General features: G+C 34.3%; 1 protein-coding gene across 14 annotated transcripts in view; it reads left to right on the top strand.

Moving 5' to 3' along the window:
- The window catches only part of Ccdc171 (coiled-coil domain containing 171), a 416,292-nt gene that overhangs the window by 238,878 nt on the left and 151,386 nt on the right, over window positions 1–26,028 (top strand). The gene's annotated exons all lie outside the window — the stretch shown is intronic.

Genomic DNA, 26,028 nt, shown 5'->3' with positions numbered 1-26,028 from the left:
TAATTCTCAATGTACTTCAAGATTCGATCTAACTTTCTCCTTTTTGTTTCCTCTTCTCTTTTTCTGGAACAACTGTTAGTTATCATAACTTCAATATCCTGCCGTGATGTTCTTTGGCTCCTGTATTTTATATTTTCTGTCTTTTTTGGTTTTGATTTTGGTAAAGTATGCAAGTTTCTCTCTAGTCTTTCTATTGAAATAGTTTATACTGATAGTCATTTTTTAATTTCTAGGAATTATTTTTAGTTTCTTATTATTTTTTTCATAACATCCATTAAAATGTTTCTGTGTCTTCTTAAATTGTAATTTGCTATTGTATAGTTACCAAATGATAAATAAATATTTAAGTTCTCTTCAGTTCTCTGAATTCTCTTTCTTTTGAGGTCATATTTTCTTCTTCATTTCTTTCTTTTTTTTTTTTTAGGGCTATCATAAGTATTTTATTCAGTTACTATTGTATCCCTATGTTTTATAGATCTCTTTATTCTGCATTAGTATCTGTGCATGTATTGATTGCTACTGTAGTCAGATGTAGGTTACATACATTAACATAATGGAGAAGAGGTATGGACCATTCAAACAGAATTTAGGTTTCAACTTCAAATGTATCTTTATACAGAAAATGCAATGCAGATGTTTTTTAGCAATTTGGTGTATCACTTCAGAATTAATGATTTAACATTATAAAAATAATGCAAGATAATGTATTGTCTTTCAGTCTTCTTTTTCTCTTTTTTTAAAATTTTATTATTCATATATGCATACAAGGCTTGGGTCATTTCTCCCCCCTGCCCCCACCCCCACCTTTACCACCCACTCTGCCCCCTCCCTTTACCCCCCACCCCCTCAATACCCAGCAGAAACTATTTTGCCCCTATTTCTAATTGTTGTACAGAGAGTATAAGCAATAATAGGAAGGGACAAGGGTTTTTGCTGGTTGAGATAAGGATAGCTATACAGGGAGTTGACTCACATTAATTTCCTGTGTGTGTGTGTTACCTTCTAGGTTAATTCTTTTTGATCTAACCTTTTCTCTAGTTCCTGGTCCCCTTTTCCTATTGGCCTCAGTTGCTTTTAAGGTATCTGCTTTAGTTTCTCTGCGTTAAGGGCAGCAAGTGCTAGCTAATTTTTCAGGTGTCTTATCTATCCTCACCCCTCCCTTGTGTGCTAAAGCTTTTATCATGTGCTCAAAGTCCAATCCCCTTGTTGTGTTTGCCCTTGATCTAATGCCCACATATGAGGGAGAACATACGATTTTTGGTCTTTTTGGCCAGGCTAACCTCACTCAGCATGATGTTCTCCAATTCCATCCATTTACCAGTGAATGATAACATGTCATTCTTCTTCATGGCTGCATAAAATTCCATTGTGTATAGATACCACATTTTCTTAATCCATTCGTTAGTGGTGGGGCATCTTGGCTGTTTCCATAACTTGGCTATTGTGAATAGTGCCGCAATAAACATGGGTGTGCAAGTGCCTCTGGAGTAACCTGTGTCACAGTCTTTTGGGTATATCCCCAAGAGTGGTATTGCTGGATCAAATGGTAGATCAATGTTTAGCTTTTTAAGTAGCCTCCAAATTTTTTTCCAGAGGGGTTGTACTAGTTTACATTCCCACCAACAGTGTAAGAGGGTTCCTTTTTCCCCGCATCCTCTCCAACACCTGTTGTTGATGGTGTAGCTAATGATGGCTATTCTAACAGGGGTGAGGTGGAATCTTAGTGTGGTTTTAATTTGCATTTCCTTTATTGCTAGAGATGGTGAGCATTTTTTCATGTGTTTTTTGGCCATTTGAATTTCTTCTTTTGAGAAAGTTCTGTTTAGTTCACTTGCCCATTTCTTTATTGGTTCATTAGTTTTGGGAGAATTTAGTTTTTTAAGTTCCCTATATATTCTGGCTATCAGTCCTTTGGCCTGATGTGTAGCTGGCAAATATTTTCTCCCACTCTGTGGGTGTTCTCTTCAGTTTGGAGACCATTTCTTTTGTTGAGCAGAAGCTTTTTAGTTTTATAAGGTCCCATTTATCTATGCTATCTCTTAGTTGCTGTACTGCTGGGGTTTTGTTTAGAAAGTTCTTAACTATACCTACTAACTCCAGAGTGGTTCCTACTCTTTCCTATATCAACTTTAGAGATTGTGGTCTGATATTAAGATCCTTGATCTATTTTGAGTTAATCTTGGTATAGGGTGATATATATGGATCTAGTTTCAGTTTTTTGCAGACTGCTAACCAGTTTTCCCAGCAGTTTTTGTTGAAGAGGCTGCTGTTTCTCCATTGTATATTTTAAGCTCCTTTGTCAAAGACAAGTTGGTTATAGTTGTGTGGCTTCATATCTGGGTCCTCTATTCTGTTCCACTGGTCTTCATGTCTGTTTTTGTGCCAGTACCATGCTGTTTTTATTGTTATTGCTTTGTAATATAGTTTGAAGTCAGGTATCGTGATACCTCCAGCATGGTTCTTTTGACTGAGTATTGCCTTGGCTATTCGTAGCCTCTTGTGTTTCCATATAAATTTCATGGTAGATTTTTCGATCTCGTTAACAAATGTCATTGGAATTTTGATGGGAATTGCATTAAACATGTAGATTACTTTTGGGAGTATAGACATTTTTACTATGTTGATTCTACCAATGCATGACCATGGGAGATCTCTCCACGTTCTATAGTCTTCCTCATTCTATTTTTTCAGAAGTTTATAGTTTTCCTTGTAGAGGTCATTCACATCTTTTGTTAGGTTTACACCTAGGTATTTGATTTTTTTTTGAGGCTATTGTAAATGGAATTGTTTTCATACATTCTTTTTCAGTTTGCTCATTGTTGGTGTATAGAAATGCTAATGATTTTTCTATGTTGATTTTATATCCTGCTACCTTGCTATAGCTATTGATGATGTCTAGAAGCTTCTGAGTAGAGTTTTTTGGGTCTTTAAGGTACAGGATCATGTCATCTGCAAATAGGGATATTTTGACAGTTTCTTTACCTATTTGTATTCCTTTTATTCCTTCTTCTTGCCTAATTGCTCTGGCTAGGAATTCCAGTACTATGTTGAATAGGAGTGGAGATAGTGGGCATCCTTGTCTGGTTCCTGATTTTAGAGGGAATGGTTTCAGTTTTTCTCCATTAAGTATAATGCTGGCTATAGGTTTGTCATATATAGCTTTTATAATGTTGAGGAACTTTCCTTCTATTCCTAGTTTTCTTAGAGCTTTTATCATGAAATGATGTTGGATCTTATCAAAGCCTTTTTCTGCATCTATTGAGATGATCAAGTGGTTTTTGTCTTTGCTTCTGTTAATGTGGTTTATTACGTTTATTGATTGTCGTATGTTGAACCACCTCTGCATCCCTGGGATGAAGCCTACTTGGTCGTGGTGAATAATCTTTTTGATGTGTTGTTGAATTCTGTTTGCCATTATTTTGTTGAGGATTTGTGCGTCAATGTTCATTAAGGAGATTGGCCTTTAGTTCTCCTTTTTGGAGGTGTCTTTGCCTGCTTTTGGGATAAGTGTAATACTGGCTTCATAAAATGTGTTTGGCAGGTTTCCTTCCCTTTCTATTTCATGGAACAGTTTAAGGAGGGTTGGTATCAGTTCTTCTTTAAAGGTCTGATAGAATTCAGCAGAGAATCCATCAGGTCCTGGCCTTTTCTTTTTGGGGAGACTCTTGATTGCTGCTTCACATTTCATTTTGTGTTATAGGTCTATTCAGGTGATTAATTTCCTCTTGATTCAGTTTTGGATGATCATATGTATCTAGAAATCTGTCCATTTCTTTAAGATTTTCAAATTTATTTGAATATAGGTTCCCAAAGTAGTCTCTGATGATTTCCTGGACTTCCATGGTGTTTGTTGTTATCTCCCCTTTGCATTCCTGATTCTACTAATTTGGGTTTTTTCTCTCGTCATTTTAGTCAGGTTTGCCAGGGGTCTGTCGATCTTGTTTATTTTTTCAAAGAACCAACTTTTTGTTTCATTAATTATTTGTATGGTTTTTTTGGTTTCTATTTTGTTGATTTCAGCTCTTATTTTTATTATTTCTCTCCTTCTATTTGTTTTGGGATTTGCTTGTTCATGTTTATCTAGGAGTTTGAGATGTATCATTAGGTCATTGATTTGGGATCTTTCAGTCTTTTTAATATATGCACTCATGGCTATAAACTTTCCTCTCAGGACTGCCTTACCTGTGTCCCATAGGTTCCGGTAGGTTGTGTTTCCATTTTCATTGACTTCCAGGAACATTTTAATTTCCTCTTTTATTTCATCTATAATCCATTGTTCATTAAGTAATGAGTTATTTAGTTTCCAGATGTTTGCATGTTTTTTGTCTTTACTTTTGTTGTTGAGTTCTACTTTTACTGCATTGTGATCAGATAGTATGCACGGTAGTTTTTCTATTTTCTTATATTTGCTGAGTGCCTAGGATATGATTTGTTTTGGAGATGGTTCCATGGGCTGCTGAGAAGAATGTATATTGTGTAGAATTTGGATGAAATGTTCTGTAGACATCAACTAGGTACATTTAATCTATTGCATATTTTAGATCTTGGATTTCTTTATTGATTTTTTGTTTGGATGACCTATCTATTGATGATATTAGGGTGTTAAAGTCTCCCACAACCACTGTGTTGGCGTTAATATATGCTTTTAGGTCTTTCAGGGTATGTTTGATGAAATTGGGTGCGTTGACATTGGGTGCATAGAGGTTGATGATTATTTCCTTTTGGTCTGTTTCCTCTTTTATTAGTATAGAATGTCCTTCTTTATCTCATTTGATCAATGTAGGTTTAAAGTCTACTTTGTCAGAGATAAGTATTGCTACTCCTGCCTGTTTTCGGGGGCCATTGGCTTGATAATTCTTCTTCCAGCATTTCATCCGAATCCTATGCTTATTTGTGTCGGTGAGATGGGTCTCCTGTAAGCAACAAATTGTTCGATCTTCCTTTTTAATCCATACCGTCAAGCAGTGCCTTTTGATGGGTGAATTAAGTCCGTTAACGTTAAGCGTTAGTACTGATAGATATGTGGTGATTCCTGTCATTTACTTGTCTTAGTTGTTTGAAGGTTTGATAGTGTGTACCTAAGTTGAGGTTACTCTCTACTGTCTTGCTTTTTCTTTTCCTGTGGTTTGGTGCTGCCTGTCTTTTCATGGTTAAGTTGGGTTTCACTTTCTGTGTGCAGAATCCCTTGCAGAATCTTTTGTAGTGGTGGCTTTGTGGTCACATATTGTTTTAGTTTCTGCTTATCATGGAAGGCTTTTACTGCTCCATCTATTTTGAATGATAGTTTTCCTGGGTAGAGTATCCTGGGGTTGAAGTTATTTTTATTCAGTGCCCGGAAGATCTCACCCCACGCTCTTCTTGCTTTTAACATTTCTGTTGAGACGTCTGCTGTGATTTTGATGGGTTTACCTTTGTATGTTACTTGTTTTTTCTCTCTTACATCCTTCAATATTCTTTCCTTAGTTTCTGAACTTGTTTTAATGATGATATGTCATGGGGTCATTCTATTTTGATCTGGTCTGTTTGGTGTCCTGGAGGCCTCTTGCATCTGTATGGGAATATCTTTCTCTAGATTTGGGAAATTTTCCGTTATTATTTTGTTGAATATATTACACATTCCCTTCGCTTGCACCTCTTCTCCTTCTTCGATGTCCATGATTCTCAAGTTTGGTCTTGTCATGGAGTTGGTGAGTTCTTGCATTTTCTTTTCACAGGTCTTGAGTTGTTTAATTAATAGTTTTTCGGTTTTTCCTTTAATTACCATTTCATCTTCAAGTTCTGAGATTCTGTCTTCTGTTTGTTCTCTTCTGCTGGATTCGCCTTCCATTTTGTTTTCCAGTTCTGTTTCATTCTTTTCTCTGAGGTTTTCCTATCCTGGGTGGTTTCCTCTTTAATGTTGTCTATTTTTGTCCTGAGGTCATTTATCTGTTTATTCATCGTATTCTCTGTTTCACTTTGATGTTTATACAGTGCTTCTATGGTTTCCTTTATTTCTTCTTTTCCTTTTTCAAATTCTCTATTTTTGTTTTCTTGGAATTTCTTGAGTGTCTCCTGTACATTTTGGTTGACACTATCCAGTATCATCACTATGAAATTCTCAGTGAATACCTGTAGAATGTCTTCTTTTAAATTATTCTGGAGGGCTTCATTGGGTTCTTTGGCATAGTTTAATCTTCATTTTGTTGGAGTCTGGATCTGAGTATCTGTTTTCTTCATTCCCCTCTGGTTCCTGTAGTAATATTTTGCCGTGGGAAAACTGGTTTCCCTGTTTTTTCTGTCTTCCCATCATTGTCTTTGATGTTGTTGCTCTTCCTGTACTGTGTGCAATTAAGTATTTTCTAGCTAGTAATAATGACAATGATAATATTTTGAATGGAAGGGTGAGAGGAGATGGAAAGCAAGAAGTTAACGAAAAGGGAAAAACAAACAGACAGAAGGAGAAAACAGAACAAGGAATCAGAGAAGAAAGTTTCACAGGTATAAATAGGGAGTGTTATTGTACTGATCGACAGTAAGCTGAACAGGCATTAGAGAGAGGATTGAAAATAAAAAATAAAAAGATAAGAATAAAAAGTAAGTAAATGAAATATATATATATATAAATAAAATAAAATAAAATGGAAATTAGAAAATTTAATAAAAAACAACAAAACCAAAAAACCTCCAAGTTCAAATGCAATGAAGTTTCAGTCTTAATAATTTTGGCGTCCATCTCAGTCTCCAATCCTGGAGATGGTGCCTCAGATGTTCTGTAGTTGTCTCATCAAAGAGGACGCATAAAGTAGAACAAAACTACACACACACACCAAAAAAACCCTGCCAGGTGTCCCAAGTTCAAATGCAATACAGTTTCAGTAAGTTTTTCAGCATGCAGGTGTAATTCGGTTGTTCTCTCATCAAAGGTAGGGAGAAAAAGAAAGAAAGAAAGAAAAAAAGAGTCTGGAGACAGTTCTGAGAATGGTAGCTGCGGCTGTGGCTTGCCTGCCCACTGCTGTCCTCCTGCTGTTGTTGGAGGCGTTATTTATGCAGATCTCTGGGGTGAGCTTAGCACTCACCTGGCCCTGCAGGCTTTGTTTACTCATAGTTTTCCTGTGCGCCTCTGCTACAAGCTTTACCCTTTCCAAGCACACTGAGGAAGGTGACACTGCACTTGCTTTCTCAGGCTTGTGTGTTTATTTACAGTTCATGTGGAAAGTGGGTCTTCCCTCCTCTGCTGTGGAGTTTTCCTCCCCTCGCCACTCTCACAAGCTTTCCCGCTCCTGGTTGCTGTGTCCCCCCCCCCCCCCCCCCCCCCCCCCCGCCCCCGCCAGAGCCTCTCCGGCCTGCCTGGCTTGTTTATTTACAGTTCCAGGAAGGATTCCCTTCCCCCAATCTTCGGTGCTCAGTGGCGCCTCACCCTCTTTCCCGCGGGTCTTTATTCTTATTGCTTATTACTCAGTTTCTCTTTTTTTCCTGGGTGGAGGTCAGTCTGTCCAGGGGGCTATGCTGCTCTGGCCCAGAGTTGTCTGTGGGAGTACTGTGGTACCGCGAAGCTCACCTTGTCGGTGTCTTCCCAAGCCATCTGGGCGTTGGAGACTGGCAGCCTGGGGGCCCTCCTTGTTTCTCCGTTTAATGTGAAGTGGATATTCTCTGTGCCGGCCGAAGGTGTGGAGAGGTCAAAGTTTTGCCTCTTTTCCGTGGTTTTGCCTGCAAAGTGTGTCTCCAGCGTCTCTCCAAGATTTCACTATAGGAGGCTCGCTTTCTGCTTCCTCCCTCTAGCCGCCATCTTGGAATCCCCCTCCTCCCTCATTTATTTCTGTTGATCCCTTTCTTTCATGTTGGAAGCTATAGGAGATTATATTCTCTAAAATTGTCCACAATAATATTTCCCAGCCCGCAAATGCTACCAGAACTTTGCACTCCCTCACTGTATTCCAGAATTTATTTCCCTCTCTTTGAAATTGGGTGGGCTTTTTATGATGTAACACCGAGTGACTTTTGAGATCACATCACAAAAGGCAATATGACTTCTGCTTCACTCACATTAATTCATTCTTTCCCTTTTTCCCTTTCTTTTCTTCTCCCTTTCTCTCCCCCACCCCCTCTCCCTTCTTTCTGTTTTCTCACTACTTTTTCTGGGTTCTTTGTTGGAATTCAAGCTATCATTCTCTAAAGAAGCCCCAGTGAACTATGGATGCAATGTGTTCAGCTGATAGCCCAGCTAAGGTTTAATGCAACAGGCTACCAGCAAGTGCCAGACATGCAAATAAACTGGTAGTTGATTTGACACTCCAACCTTCAGCTGAGGATGCAGTTATCAGGAGCATAGGATAGCAATTCCTGTTGTACCCTGCCCTGTGTCCTGATGGATAGAATTAATGACCCTAGGAGACAGTAGTTTTACACTATTACATTTTGGAGTAATATTTTATGTAGCACTAGTAACTGAAACAAAGATATTCATCAAATTTATGGAAAGCTTTGTTTGGTCATTCATACTTAAGAATGAAGAAAAAGAAAAGTATCAAGAGTTTTTTTGGTGACTTCTTTGTACATAGAAAAAAGATGGTGGTTTTCTTTTAGAGTGAATGGACTGTGAGCTTGCTTCTAAGCTGAGTGACCCCTAAATGATTGTGCAGTTCTTTACTCCATGGTACACTACTCCTAGCTAGTTGCCTATTTCTCCCTTTGAGAATCCATACAATATTTGTTTGGTTTTGGTTTGTTTTATTGGGTAAATGACCTCCCTACCCAAGGTACAGTGGGGAGGCACATGTATGGTAGTTGACCTTACTGGCTTTCAATTAATTTTTGTCTCCTGCACCTTGATTTACTTTTGTCCTTTGTTGTGCCTGTGTTTTCACAACCTCTGCTAGGCTATTAAAGTATCATTCTTCTCTGTACCACTACAACATATACTCTAGTTTGAAGACCAAAACTTTCTCACTGCTTCCTAAAATGAAGTTTCAATAGAAAGAGGAAGTCTTATCTTGAACTGGACTTTGGACCTTCTTGAATAAGTTGAATTGATTGTTCATTTTCATAGAAATCTTTCATGTTTGAAATGTTTTATATATACTATGGTGTGCCATATCTGATACTGTCACACCTTTTCCATTCCTCAGTTTATTTGTGCTTCTATTTATTTTTTAACTTCTAATAAAGCTATTTAAAAATTTTAAAAATTTTATTGTTTTTACATTTACTCACATGTGTATACATTGTTATTTGAGCTTTTAGTCTGCTTAAGCTAGTCAGATAGAGAACCCAGTTTTGTTCCTTTTAGGTAGGTTCAAAGACCTTGTAATTCTTGAACCTCTGGTTGTAGCTTAATAAGTGTTTCTGCTTCTAAGCCATTTCTTCTTTTACCTGAGCAATTAATGTTTAAATCCTTCATATCTGACCTCTTTTCCTCTGGGCCTGAACAAGGAGTAAGGATTAATCTTTTTTTTTTTTTAGTTTGTTTATAGCATATTTTAAAAATATAAGGTGAGAACTTTTCTTTCTTAGAAGTCTTCTGTAGTAGGACTTCATGAGAAAGAAAGTATTAGAGGATATAGGGATATAAATAAAACATGAAATAATATTTCACTCTATACGGTTAATAGTACTGCTAATGACGAAGACATAGAGTAGGGGAATGAATTTGGGGAATGTGAGAAAGATTATAATTTCACTTGTTCATTTTGTTTAATTTGAGATGCTCATAAATTTGAGTGAGGAAATATACAGTTGGTGGCTATAGTAAAGTGTTAAAAATGTAAGGAGTAGATGAACTATTTTAAAGACATGAAAGAAAGATCAGACAATGATGAAAAGATCTAAATTTGGAAGACAGAGCGATAAAAAAGGACACAGAGGGAAAGAGCACCTAAAGAAGTCATAAGCTAAGAATTTCATTGACAGAGATATATGGTTAGTTTGACTCTATTGAAAACTTTAAAAAAAATGTTTGTTTATTGTATATACTTAGTTTATATGTAGAAGCTCTTCAAAATAAGTTAGTTTGCAAAAGAAAGACTTACTCAGCAAATAGCTATTCTTGTGCCCAAGCACATCCATCTCTTACAGGGAAAAATATTTGCATATATAAATGTATTACAGAATAGAGGGAACCATTGTAGGAGAAGAGGGTAATGTAGCAGCTGACATTATTTGTAAAAATTGTAGGTTGTCAAGGAATTAAATTTTATATTAAAATAATTTTCTCTATGTTCTTTCTTTTCTAAAAATAGAGAATATCTCAGAAAATTATGAAGGTTCAAGTATCCTTAATTTGCAAGTGACCTTTCAGCTTGATTGGCAAATGAAAGAGGCTAGGAATTATACCCTGGCATGTGGAATCTTGTGTCTGCTGGGAGAATTGTGGGACCAAAGATAAGATTTCACATGGCAAACAATGGCAACCATTGTTTATTGAATATTTACTTGTGTCTGGCTCTCTGACAAATGCCTAAATATATTACTGCTTTCAGTATTTACAGAAACCTATGATATAGATAACACACTTTACTTTTGCAAATTAGGAAATTAAGTCAGGGATGATAGTTATTTGACCATGTTCCCTCAACTAGTAAGTATTAGAGTAGTAATTTGTATTTAAATATGTTGATTACCAAGTTTTATGTATCCTTCATTCACAGGCAAGCTTTCTTCTTGATTGGCATTTGGAAGAGACTGGGAGTTGTACCTTGGCGTTCCTACTCCTCCTAAAATTCCTACTCTCTTATTACCTCTGTGAAAGTAGTAGATAGGAATTGTCCCTTTGAGGAATTAGCAAAGATAGTAAGAAAAAAAATGATACATGATAACGCAAAAGAAGATTATGGTCAAATGAAGTTTAAAGAAATGAGGATCACTGAAGTGTGCCTAAAGTAAAAGTAATAATTCTGAAAGTACACAAAAATGGTAAGAGATGTGAAGAGAGATTTGAAGATTTGGGCTTGAATAAATGGGGACGTGGGAGTTAGTTACTATTTTAAGGGCCACAGCCTCTAAAATTTAAGGTGTTATGAGTTTACTTGTCATGTGTTTACTTTCTTTAGTAAAAATATGCTACAAATCTTGCTATGAAAGAGATTCACTTTAAATACACTAAAATAAGAACCTAATGCTGGTAGCAAATGTCAAAAGAAAAAGATCACTACTGAATGAGTGAGAGTAGGCAATTCTGTAGAGATTGATAGGAAAAGATCACAATCTTTTCTTTTTTTTGTGTGTGTGGTTTTGGGAGGAGTTGGTGTTCCTCTAGACTTCTGATTTAGTACATCAGTGCTTCTCAAGCAGTGATACAACTAATAGTACTAACTTTGTTGGAATGCTGTCTGGACAGGTTTTGTATTTTCATAAGTTACTAATATATTCATTGAATATATAATTTAAACTAACATCCTTACAACATTTGCTTTATTGGTTATTTGTTTCCATGGTGGTGAAATCCTCTAAGAAGTAAGAAATGCAAGACCTATTAGATCTAGATTTGCGTTAGCTTTAAACATGTCAGAAATGCTAATTCTGTGCTTGTTACTGGGAGTTAAAAAGTGAAGCCATTGAATACGGGAGAGTGGTCAAACATCTATTGATATAGTACAAATTTATAGTTCTGTGCAGGTAGATTTCAGACACTCCTTAAGAATTCTATAGCATCTTAAGTATTTAGAAATTGAACCTAGAATTGAATTCTTTCTGTTGAAGAACTCCTTTAAAGTTGAGTGATTCATTATATTCAAAATGAGTTCCTTTCCGATGTTTAGCAGTTTTGCTTTTTTCTCCCTCTGCTTAAGACCATATCTGTACTTTAGCTTTTAAAATCAAAACTGTACTTGGCAAATACTTTTTAAAAATGTTACCAACTTTGAAGGTCAAATGGAAACAAAACTAAAAATTAGATCATGTAAAAGGAGAGAGCTATACTAGGAATTTTTTTTTAGAGTCTGAGAATTAAAAGACAATATTTTTACTTAATCTTCTATTTCTATTAGCTTTTGAAACCTAGTACTGGAGGCTTAATGGTATTATTTATACATTGTAATTATACTAACAAACATCTTTGGCCATGACCTTGGAATTAATAGTGCAGAAGAAGAGATTTATTGACTTATGCTTTGGAAGAAAAATGAGATTTTTACATAAGTAGATTGCATGTTAAATACACGTACCTGCATACCATTTATACCAGTTAGTTTCCAGCTTTAACTTGTCTTCTGGTTTTCTCTCAAAAATAGAGTATTCTTATTAACTACAGATTTGTGAGAGATCTTTGTTACATTACGGAGTCAACTACAAAGTAACTACTTTACTTTGAAATGTGCAAAAGGAATCCATAGGTCTACAAAACTGTCTTTAAAAAATGTTTGAAGCCATATTTTTCCTAGTAGGCTTAATATCAATGTATAAGACTTTATTTTTGTTGTAGTATTATAGTATTTATAGTTAAAGGGCATTTTAGTATTTTTGGTTTTAATTTCTTTGTTGTCCCCTGCCCTGGTCTCCCAATTTGTTTGACTTTTTGTAAAGAAGTACTACTTACAAGAAGTTTTCCTCAGGGTATTTTTACTTTTCATGTTAATCAGTTTTCCCCATGTTCTTCTTTTCCTTTTCACTGATGCATTCATTGAATATCTAATAGAAAGATGAAATACAATAGAAAGACCAAACAAATCTATAATGAACATTTAAATGTTGAATCCATTTCTCAGTGATATACAAGCCAAATCTCTTATTTTTTATCTTAGTCAGCTGTAGTTGGCATTTGATCTCTTGGGTTTTCAGCCATCTTTAAATAAAATTATACTTTCATCTGAATTACAAATTTTAGTCTGAATACTGGTGATTTCAAGTGTATGTACAGTATTTGAAATTTCTGGAAATGATAGCAGTTTGTATTATACCACATAAAATCTGTAAGACTGGATTTGAGTTTTGTCTTTGGATTCTTTAAGAATTTCCTCTGTGGTTAATTGAATTGATAATAATGCTAATGTGCTTTAGTAATATGGGTATGGAAGAGTGTGTGTATTGCTGATGATTGAATCCAGCTCTTCATGCATGCTAGGCAAAGTGCCCTGCAACTGAGCTACATCTATCCTAGCGTCTTGGATATGTAATTTCATTATGTGATCTCATTTTATCTTACATCGTCTTGCTTAGTGGTCCCCCTCATACACACACTGGGGCTTGCTAGGCAGGTGGTGCACTATCACTTGAGCCACGCCCCCAGCTCTATTTATTTTTTACAGTGGAGTCTCTCTCTAAACTTACAAACCTCCAGTGTGGAGGCTTCAGAGACTATGTCAATTCTGTTGGCATCTATCCTTACATTTCATAAAAATAACTAGGATTTATATTCTCAGCACTCTACTAAGTAATTTGTAGGTAATATCTCATTTAATTTTAAAATAATTTATGAGATACATATTATTTTCCATTTGTAAATAAGGAAACAAAAGCATAGACAGTTTAACTTACTCCAGTTTGTAGAGCTAGTAATTTGTGGAGCAAGGAATTGAATACAGACATGTTTTTGAGGAGAATAATAATAACATTTTTCTCTATTAGAAAAATTATTTCTTTTGAATACACTATAAAATGACCCACATTATGCAGTTTAATTACAAATATCCCATTGTCAATTATGAAAATACTTTTATGTGTTGTTTTGATGGGCCCAATTTTAAATTAGAAAACCTACATTATAATTTAAGGGCTAAGCAAAACTAACTCACTCTCTGAATATGATTGTTTTTCATTATTCTGAAAATCAGGGATCATTTTGCTTCAGAAATATTTAATTGTAGTCCTTTATAGTAACTAACTGTATACTATTACATTTCTAATAGGATGAGCATAAATTTAAATGTCTCAGACTTTTGGGTTAATTATCTAGTTACATGTTCATAATTCTAGCATTATTAAATGGCAATGTTTAATTCATTTTAGAGATATACCCTCACATAGTACTATGTGTTCGAAATAATCATACTGTTCTATTTGTAGGAAATATTAAATATGCTTATGTTTTATTGAGAAGTTTAGTAATGTTGCACTGTTATATCACTACTTATCATGCTGTTATATCACTACTTATCATGCTGTTTCAGAAAACGTCAGTATTTATTAAACTTAATAACCTAACATTTATTTTAGTACTTTCAAAAGGTATTCAATGAATAGGACTTTAATTTTATAAAATACTGGCAGACATTTTTGTGTATTTTGGTTCCAGAAAATTGCATAAAATATTATTAACTTTTTTCTTTTTGGTGTTTTTGAGACAGAGTCACGCTATATAGCCCAGGCTAGTTTGGAGCTCGTGATCCTCCTACCTCCCAAGTGCTGGAATTATAGGCATTTGCCACTATGCTTGGTCTGTAATATTAACCTTGATAAAACTAGACTGCCTAAAACTGTAAAGGGAAAAATGTTTGCCAGTATGCTTTCACAGCAAAATCCTGTCCAATTGACAAAATGTAGTTTGGGAGGTATGTGCACCCTATAAGAATTATTAAGAGTACTAGAAGAGGCCTAATATGGTAGCTCACATCTATAATCCCAGCTAATCAGGAAGTATAGGTTGAGAGGATCGAGGTTTGAGGCCAGCCCAGGCAACAAGTTAGCAAGACCCTATCTTAACAAATAAGCTGCACATGGTAGTGTATACTTGTGGTCCTAGCTCTGGGGGAGTTACTAGGTAAGAGGATCTTGTTCTGAAGCTGGGCAAAAACTTCAGACTCTCCCTGAAAAATAACTTAAGCCAAAAGGGGCTGGGGGTATGACTTGAGTGGTAAAATGCCTGGCTGGCAAGCCTGAGGCTCTGTGTCCAAACCCCAGTATCACCAAAAAACAAACAAAAAAAGAGTACCAGCGAGGAAAATCACTGTGATAGATGAAAGAGGAAACACTTTTATAGTGGCTTTATTTTATTTCAGGAGTAAAGTCAGAGTATCAACGCAAACCAAAATCATTAAGAGTGCTTCTGTGATGGAAACAGAATTCATTTATTTTTCTGATCTGTGTTCTATGACACAGAATACTGAGTCCCTTTGGAATTAAAAACCCATTTTTTTGGGTGAAGAAGATGTGGATTTAACCTTTCTATGCTGTGTCATGACTAAAGGTCTTAAAAACAGGCAACTTCAATTGGGGATGGGTTTGCCAAAATCATCTGAATCAGATAGGTGGGTATTATCATGTAGCTATTAGCTTAAGAAATACTTAGGCCTTCACTGTTTATCCACTGGAAGGGGAGCAGGTCATTGAACCTTTTTCCCCCAAATCATTGGATAAATGGTAATGATTAAATTTAGATGTGTATTATAAATGTATGTGCATATTAATTCATCCACAATTTGATAAAAATTATATAACGAGTAATTCTCTCCTTTGTTTAGTGGAGCACATTTTAAAAAATCAATTTTAATTATTTCATTGAAATCCTATATATGAATTTAAAATTTTGTGTTAAAAATTGTATATATTGCCTTTTTGGTTACATAAAGTTTATATTGACAATAGTGAAAAATACTAATTAAAAGAAGGAAATGTTTTTATAGCTATTTTGAGGTATATCATATTTTTATGTGTATATATTTATCTACCTACATATTAGTAATGTGTATTTCATATATGTATTTAAAAATATGGCATCATGATTTTCAGCATCATAGTATAGTATTATAGCTCTTTTCCAATTTAGAAATACATCATGGCCAGTTTTAATACATATATTTTTTTTAAGAAGGCAAAGAATAAAGAATTTCTTATATTTGTCTTTTTCTTTTTAGATATTAAAATGTGCATGTGTTAAATACAAATTGGGGAAAGATTTAGAAAAATATGTTCTTTGTGATTTATAGCTCAACAGATAAATTTATTTTAACTGTAATGTGAAAATTCAGTACTTTTCTGTAAGATAGTACTGTACTTCTATCCTATCTTTATACTGCCTTAAGTCTCAAATGACTTACTTTGATTTTTAATATTTAATTAAAACTCATTTATTCTCCTAATGATTCATTATTAAATCAAGCTAGAAACTGATTTTCTAAAGTATCAGCTGATTTTCAAAGGTATATAAATTACAGAGTAAAATTTGAAGTGTGGAAATATGAGTCAAGATATTATGTTGTAGTAACAATTGACTCCTAAATTTCTAGTGGCCTTACAGTAACAAGTGATTTCTTATACATCATATATATTTGTCACTCTAGGCTGATAGGGCAGTCTTTATCTGGGACATTGTTGGTTTTGTGATAAAAGTCTCTGTATGGACATATTGATGGTTTGTGTTGGACATTTTAATTCTAGCCACGTTTCATTGAACAAAGCAAGTAAGTTGGGCCCTCATGATTGACTGAGCAAGGAATATATAATCTTTGTGGAAGAGACACCACCAGTTTATATTTGTTAGGCTTGAGACAAGAGATTATACTTCCCCACAGGGATGTGAACATGTAATTTGGTTAATAATATATGTCTATTGAAATAACTAATATTTTTCTTTGTAGTCAGAAAAATGAGTATGTTTTCTAGTTAGCCATATTGATCAAATGTGCCATAACTTTATGTCTGGTATACTTTTAACATCTACATCTACAGCTCGCTTCCTTGGTTTGTTAGTAGGGTTGAAAACAATTATCTCAGGAAGGCATGTATCTAGTTGACATGTTTCTCTATTGATATAAAGTTTTTCTAAGTATTAAAAAAAGATTATGTAGTGTACTTTTATTTTTAAGTAAATGTGAATTCTCTAGAATATCAAGTTTAGCCACATTCCATTGAACATTTTCTAGGTTCCAGAAGCCATATTTCCGACATTTCCAGGAGTTACCACTAGATGGTGGTCTCGCTCACTTAGAAAGATAAGAACAAGTGTGTTTTTCTTCTAGAGAATGGGTTGGTTACAGAGGGATTAGAAAGGTAAAACATCCTAATTTTATGGTAAGCTCTTTATGACCTAGGATGTATGTATATATACATGTGTACACACACAGTAATTCTATCTAAAGCAATCCTGTAACTTTTTAATAGTTTCTTTCTCTAGAAACTATATATATGTTTATATATTTAATTATTAAATATATATTTATGGAAAATATCTCTATATACTATATACATAAATATATATACTTTCAACTATTCCTACCTGAACAAATTCTGTAGTTTTCCTAACCATGGTTTCTCAAGAAAGTGCAATGAGGTTTCAGTCCATTCTGCTTTTCCTTTGTACATTGTTTGAATTTGCTGTTACTAAAATGGTGATTATTTTAGGTATAAGCCTCAGTCTCCTTTTCTTCCCCCTCCTCTCTCCCTCCCTCCCTCCCTCCCTTCTTTCCTTCCTTCCTATCTGCTGGGAATTGAAACAGGGCTTTATGCATCCTAAGCACACAGCCTACTACTGAGACATTACACCCCCATCCAGTTTCATTTCTATAATTAGTAAAAGTAAAGAGATATTGAAAACTATATATTTCACTCAGATTTGTTAAAAATAATTTTCATCATTTATCACATAATGGGAAACAGTGTAGACCAAACAAAGTAGTTCTCCTTAGAAAATAATCACTGAGTTCAATCGTTAATCCACATTTTGATTTTTCTAAAATAATGTATTCTTTTCATATTTATTTGTGCTTTGACCCTGGGCTAATGGCTACCGTATAATTCAAATAACTTATAGGATTTATATAGTAATTAGTAGAAATAGAATGTATCTGTTCATGGTGCTGCATTTGTAGAAAGTGAATGCCAAATGTATACTCTGCTTAAGTAATATAAAAATAAATTTTGATATAATATTCTTCAGCATATCAAAGAAAACTGCAACAAGCCAAATGTTTAAAAATCATTTGAAATTTACTATATCATTGAATCTTTTTACTCAAAGTTGAAATCATATTAAATATTTGTTAGAGTTCCACTAAAGATTTAGATGAGCAGTTGTAGTAGTTCCAATATGATGTCTTGTATTTACTCTAATTTGGCAGCTAAAGTCATACATATGATCCATGATCTGCAGATTGGAGAATGCTGCTTTACATCCTAGAATCCTTTGCAGGTTCCCATTGCTTCTTGTGACAATAGTTGGTATATTTAGCCATAGGACAAAAGTCTTATTCAAAAGCCTATAGAAAATATTAAAGCAAACTCTGATTAAAAGAAGGATGGGGGTTAGTCCACTAATTCAAGGTTCTCCCTGAAAGTCCCCCTCCTCCATGTGCTTGTGTAACTCCATGAAGTGCTAATATATAAATCATTTTCAAGGTGAAAAGTCTAGTTTCCTGGTCATATCTGGCCTCTGTGTATGATCTGATCCCTTCTTCTGTCACTCTGAATTGGCACCTTATCTTCCAGCTGTATCAACCTGTTTCATCTCACTGACCAAGCTATTTTATTCTGCTGAGGATGCTCTTTACAATATGGAACACTTAGCTGTAATGCCAGCTGCTTTTTAAACCTCTTCTCATTTTTCCAGCTAAGAAACCATTTCTAAGAGGAGTTTATTATTTGTACATAACTATGTATTTGTTTACATGTTAGGCAGCCTGGTTTTTTTTTTCCTTTTTCTTTTATTATTCATATGTGCATACAAGGCTTGGTTCATTTCTCCCCCCTGCCCCCACCCCCTCCCTTACCACCCACTCTGCCCCCTCCCTCTCCTCCCCTCAATACCCAGCAGAAACTATTTGCCCTTATTTCTAATTTTGTTGTAGAGAGGTATAAGCAATAATAGGAAGGAACAAGGGTTTTTGCTGGTTGAGATAAGGATAGCTATACAGGGAGTTGACTCACATTGATTTCCTGTGCGTGGGTGTTACCTTCTAGGTTAATTCTTTTTGATCTAACCTTTTCTCTAGTACCTGTTCCCCTTTTCCTATTGGCCTCAGTTGCTTTAAGGTATCTGCTTTAGTTTCTCTGCGTTAAGGGCAACAAATGCTAGCTAGTTTTTTAGGTGTCTTACCTATCCTCACCCCTTCCTTGTGTGCTCTTGCTTTTATCATGTGCTCGTAGTCCAATCCCCTTGTTGTGTTTGCCCTTGATCTAATGTCCACATATGAGGGAGAACATACGATTTTTGGTCTTTTGGGCCAGGCTAACCTCACTCAGAATGATGTTCTCCAATTCCATCCATTTACCGGCGAATGATAACATTTCGTTCTTCTTCATGGCTGCATAAAATTCCATTGTGTATAGATACCACATTTTCTTAATCCATTCGTCAGTGCTGGGGCATCTTGGCTGTTTCCATAACTTGGCTATTGTGAATAGTGCCGCAATAAACATGGGTGTGCAGGTGCCTCTGGAGTCATCTGTGTCACAGTCTTTTGGGTATATCCCCAAGAGTGGTATTGCTGGATCAAATGGTAGATCGATGTCTAGCTTTTTAAGTAGCCTCCAAATTTTTTTCCAGAGTGGTTGTACTAGTCTACATTCCCACCAACAGTGTAAGAGGGTTCCTTTTTCCCCGCATCCTCGCCAACACCTGTTGTTGGTGGTGTTGCTGATGATGGCTATTCTAACAGGGGTGAGGTGGAATCTTAGTGTGGTTTTAATTTGCATTTCCTTTATTGCTAGAGATGGTGAGCATTTTTTCATGTGTTTTCTGGCCATTTGAATTTCTTCTTTTGAGAAAGTTCTGTTTAGTTCATGTGCCCATTTCTTTATTGGTTCATTAGTTTTGGGAGAATTTAGTTTTTTAAGTTCCCTATATATTCTGGTTATCAGTCCTTTGTCTGATGTATAGTTGGCAAATATTTTCTCCCACTCTGTGGGTGTTCTCTTCAGTTTAGAGACCATTTGTTTTGATGAACAGAAGCTTTTTAGCTTTATGAGGTCCCATTTATCTATGCTATCTCTTAGTTGCTGTAGGCAGCCTGGTTTTAAGCCCTGTGTAATTTTGGACAAGTTAAACCCTCTGCTCCAGTTTCCTCATTTGTAAAATGAAAATAATAGTAATAGTACTCATCTCATGAAGTTATTATGAGTACTGACTGCACTTATGTTTGGCATAAAACAGGAACTCAGTGTTAGCTATTACTGTTCTTTATGGCTTTGGCAAAATGATATACAAATGTGTTGAATGAATAAATAAATATAATAGAGTCACATTCGATGTTGAGGTTAGGTTTTTGGATCATCCTATAAAGCAAAAATCCTACATAGGCAAAGTATCTTTTTAAAAATTAACATATATTACTTGTACAAAGGGATTTCATTGTGATACCGGTGTACATGCATATAATGTACTTTGATTGTATTCACCCTTTCTTACTCTTTCTTATCTCTTCCTTCTTCATGGCAAACCTATCTTTAAGAAATAGAAAATAACCATTTAAACAGATTGGAATACTTTACTGACTTTGTAGAATTTGATAAATAAGTGAAATGTAGGTTTTACATTTCTGTGGGGATTTTCCAAATTGTGGATTTTACAGAAAGTCTAGAGAGACAGTTACTTATATTACTGTGGTGCAGGGAAAAGAAGAGGGGTTTAGTTTAGGAGACAGGCTCACATTTTGACATAAACCTCGTTATTAATTACATGACTTTGAGGCAGTCACTTCTCTGCTTCTTAGTTTTCTTATTAAAAGTAGGAATGAAATGCTATCTAATTCAATGGATTAGGAAGAATCAAATGAGCTAATATAATTGTGAAGGACTTGGATGATGATGATGCTGGTACTCAGTTCGCATTAAGTCATTTTTCCTCTCAGCGATTGAGGGGAAAATAGCAATATCAGCTATAATGGCAGGATTTTGGTGATCATGTATAACAATAACAGTCATTGTTCTAAGTATTGGACAACAATAGACCTAATTCCTTCACATAAAGGCAGAGTGTTCAACATAGTGATAGCTTGTAAATGCTTGTTCAGAACTTTTTTCCCTAGGAATATACTTCTAAAATTAGAACAGAAATTAGTGGTAAAATACTTCATGCTCAAAAATGTATCCAATGCAAAATTTTAAAGAAAAGCCTCAAACTTTATATTGAAGTCTAAAATTTACCTTTTTGATTCTAAATTTTACCCTCAAATTCTCTTAAATAATTAACTTTTACTCAGCTGATGTTTGATTTTCTTTTATTAAGATTATCTAATATATAGTACATTCAAGTTATATAAGTCATTTAAATTCTTTAATATAATGAAAGTATTAATGAATATATTTTAATTATTAATAGGCTTACTTGCCTTGTTATTTAATTATATCACCAAAAAATTCTTCAAATTAAAAAGATTCTGATTTTTTTCCTTAAATGTTAAAAACCCAACTCTGAAGGCATAAATTATTTATGTTTTTTCAAATTCCTCTTAGATAGCAGTTTTAGGTAATTCTAAAGCAATTTTAAAACAGCACATAGAATTGAAATATTTTTTCTATAGCTTAACTTATAGCTGGCTCATTTTAAATATTGCCAGAGAATTGAACTTTTTGTACCTCTACTTATCTAGCAGTTTAATTGTGTGACATTTTTGGGGCCTGTTGAGTCATCTATAACTGATAAAGACCAATAGAAGAACCTTGTGTGTTCTGTCTCTTGCATTTCTTAGGTATTTGCTAAAAGAAAGCAGAGGTCATATGAGAGCTGATTTTCTGATATCATCATTATGATGGTTGTCACCTGCAGGTAGTTTCTGTCTTATAAGGTCTATAATATAGGCAAATGTGGTTTGCTTTATACTCTGAGAAAACATTACTGCCACATTATTGCTCACATGCCATGTTGTACAATTAATTTAGCTGTCTCTTGGCTATCTTGTACTTTTCTAAGGATATTTTCTAGATGAGAGGGCTCTTATGATTTTTGCTCTCCTTTTTTGAGTGCGAACATTTAAAATGTGTTTTAACTATTTCTGTCCCAACTTTGCATCATTATTATCTAGTACTTTTAGTCTACCAGAGTTTTGTGGTTCATATGCAAGGCCTAGAACAAACAGCATTCAGTATGTTTTCAATACTTTCATGAGGTACCTTTTCATTCCATTATGTTTTATTATTAATCATTTTCATTTAGTTCACTGGAAAGATTAGTTTCTTCATTACATTGACAGAATTTGGAAGGACGATTTCAAAGGAATATGTGAGAATATGATACTAATAATCATAAGACAACAAAACCTTATAGCATACTCTGAAATTTTAAGGATGAATTTTCATTGCTTAGTTCCTGTATTTTTTGTTAATCATCTATTATATGGCCTATCTATAGAAGTTTTTTTTTTTTTTACATTGGTCTTTGTTCATGTCCTTTTATTTTTTTAGGTGTGATAAAATCATCATTCAAAAACAACATGAAAACTAAGTTGCCACATATAGGTGGGGATTTATTTAAAAAAGACTGTAATAACACTAGCAGTATAATTACTGTACTGATTATGCCTTTTAAATTTATATAGTATGGTTATAGGATAATTTTTTTTATCTGTTGCCTATGAGTTCTAACTAGCACTGCCATTTATTCAACCTTGAAAATGGGAAAGTCATCTGGTCTTTAGCTTTAATTCAGAAATATGTTCCCTATCTTTTGAGTAAGATTATTATAGAAAACAATACAAGATAGTGTCTATAAGGAAAAAAAGTTAAAAGTTGCATAACTGTTTACTATAAGATACCAAGTTGAAATGTATTTAAATATTAATTGTACCACATACCCACCCATACATTGTACCATTGTACATTTATTGTAATTTATGTAATTGCTTATCTCACATATATTTAAGCTTTATTATAAACTATGCTATTTTTAGTTTCATCCCTAGCTTGTTTACCCAGCTCTAAGTGGCAACCTGAAGTTTAAGCCATGTAGCAGCCACTCAGTTAATTGTTGATTAATGTAAATTTTTAGTTATCAAATTCTAATAGGATAAAGGTAGCATTATATTCTTTTCCAGAATTAATGTTAGTGGACTGAAATGTTTTACCCAATTTATTGCAGTGTAAGAATGCTTATTCAGAAGTTATAGACAGTAGTAAATTTATTACTGTTATTATTAATTTTGCAGTGTTGAGGATCAAACCTAGCTCCTTGTTTATACTAGGCAAGTGCTCTACCATTGAGTCCCAGCCCCAGCAAATTTATCTTTTAAAAGTCTTTTAATCGCATTCATTCTCATTCTCAATCTCTCTCTCTCTCTCTCTCTTTCTCTCTCATCTCTTTATAAAAAGAGATAAGATTGTATTGGTGGGTCTGTCAGGAGGCGGGAGTGGGAAAGAGAATGTTAGAGAGTAAAAAATATTGAAACTTTCTATCTATGTATGAAGATAATATAATGGAATGCACTGTTGCTCTGTTGAATAATAGGGAAGCAAGGCAATAGAGGGAGGTAATTTGATTAAAGCATGATAGATATATGTATAAAATGACAAGGTGAAGCTTCCTTGGACTATCAAAATACACTTTAAAAAATGAAAGGACAGGAAAGTAAAACAGGTTCTTTCTGGGGATGGTTACCAGTGGAACTGGGAAGGGCATAAGGAAAGGGTGAATAAGGGCGAATATGGTAGATGTATTTTGTATTCTTATATGAATATAATAATGAAACCTGTTAAAATTGTTCTGAGGGGGAGAGGGGAGATGGAGGAGAATGATGGAGGGGTGAGTCTAATTAAGATATATTGTGAGCACATATGTAAATATCATTGTATCCCCCATATAACTATTACATGCTAAAAAATGTTGTATTTCCTCCAACCTAGGAAATCATAGCTAAGTTCTTTATTTACATTTGTGTTGTTACTTTGCCTTTCATTTTGTATGACTAACTTTTTATACCAAATTGAATAAGCCATTAGCTTTTAGTCTGTAGGAATGTGGATCCATAGATATTTCCCATTAGACAAAAGAAAATCTATAAAAGTGATATTCTCTGGGGCTTGGTCTTCCAAGCAACCTAATGGTCTAAAGCACTGCAAGAATGTACCCTTATGAGAAAGAACTATGTTGGGTGATTCTCCTGACATCCAAAAATATTAATTAGAGAGATGTCTGCATTCTTTCAGATAACTTTAACTTTTGTACTATATAACATTTATTAACCAAATCAGTAAATCAGGAAAATTCATTTGTGAACTTTTTATTTTGATAACTGTCATCAAACAAAATTGTAGATCTTAGATATCTTCTGTAGTTTTAGGGTTTGTTAAAATAATGAGACGTACTGTATTTAGAAAGTCATATTATTTTGAAAAGTTTTGTTTTTGAAAGAACTTTACTTCAACAACGATCTCCACAGGTGATGTTGCACAGCTCTATAAATATACAAAAACCTTCTGAATCATATAAAGAGTGAATAGTGTGGTATGTGAATTATATCCCAATAAAGCTGTTACAGAAAAAATTTCTACTGCAAAAATGCTTTCATAGGTGCAAAATAAATATAATTTCAATTTATATTCACAATTAAAGAGATTATCCTTAATAAACATTTGAAGACTTAGAAATATAAAATTATTTATGACTTAAACATAATTTGTGCTCTTACTGAGTAGTGAAATACATTATGGAAATTTCAGAACTATATATAAGAAAAAAAGATTTTTACAAAATATGTAGGGCATTTAATACTCACATCGACTGCGTATTTTATCCCTAAGCTTTTCCTATACTTAACTGTTTTCTTTGTATCCATAATTTTATTTGCCAGCTCTCATTAGTAGCAAATAGCATTTCATGACCATTTTAGGAAAACAGTCAAATGTAAATTTTTTTTTGTAAGAATACTATAGTGAAAGTATTGACTTTTTTTCTTTTGGACTATGAGAGATGTACGTGAAGTAAGCAATAATATTATCTTAAAAGAAATACAATAAAGATATATAATAGCTTTTGAAATAATAGTCAGTTTGGGATATCATTTTAAAAATTTAAAGCATTTTTGGTTTAAAATAAAAACTGAGTTCTTACAAATAATATTGACACATTGATTCTTATTTAGGTAGAAATTTTTTTGCCTTTTTAAAGACTTTATCATATTGAGCATTAACTTTCTAACAGCTAAAATTGTTCAAACACTGTTTAAAGATAAATTCAGTATCAAGCTTTGATTTTTTTTGTAAATATTAAGACCTGAGTACAAAATGAGGGCTGTATTGTGGATTAAGTGAAATATCTCAAGGCTGTGCTGTTCTGATAACTGAACCTGAAGTGACCTTTCTCAGACACAATTACAGAGCTGTATGTTTTTCCTTTAATTTCATCAGGGGTTTAATTAGTATACAAATAAAACTTCCCTTATCTTCCTTTCTACCTAATTGGCTTGTCTTCGCTTATATATGAAGTATGTGAAAGTGGGCTGTAATTAGGGTGACCGTGTTAACCTTTTTTCCTCAAATGTACTGTTGCCTAAAGGCCTTAAGGCCTAAAAACGGTGCTTTGGATTATTGCTTTGCAATCACTATGGCTGTCCCATAGGTTTTCTCATGAGCAGAAGGGCTTTGGGTGCTGCAGGTTCCCACTGCTTAACAGGATCTTCATTCTTCTCCCCACTAAATGTTTATTGATTATCTCACTGTTCCAGGCTCAGCCTCCAACAACTTAATATCAGGTGACAGTCAGGAGAGTTCTCCCAGTAATTAGAGTTGAGCATTGGGGGAACAATTAGGAGCAGAGTTATTAAACTTGATTTATCCTATTCTCTCCTGAACAGTTTCTTGGATATCAGAACATCACACTTTCACAATCTACCCTGGTTGAGAAATTAGTGGCTGACCTGCTGCTTATCATTGTTGCCTTGCTGCCTAGAGGCACACCCTCTTGGTTTCAGTCATTCAGTTGGAAATATTAGAGTCCATAAAGTTTATCATGGGTTTAAATTAGGTGAATCTGAACAGGAGAAAAGAAAAGCAGAACTTAAAATTTTATTTCTATACAGTTACATAGGAAAACATGATATATATGAATTATTTTTCTTTAATAGAAGCTCAGTGTTAGCTTTTTAAAAAAATTCCATTTTTTTTTTGTTCTCAAAAAAAGGTGAATGTTAGGAGGAAGATATATTTTGAACCACTTTTATATCTTGGTGTTTTGCACACATCCCCATGAACCTTTGG

The sequence above is a fragment of the Castor canadensis genome, chromosome 13 (assembly GCF_047511655.1).
Source record: "Castor canadensis chromosome 13, mCasCan1.hap1v2, whole genome shotgun sequence".
NCBI classification, from domain to species: Eukaryota; Metazoa; Chordata; class Mammalia; order Rodentia; family Castoridae; genus Castor; species Castor canadensis.
Note: the sequence above shows the minus strand (reverse complement) of the source record. Positions and strands in the feature narration are given on the sequence as shown.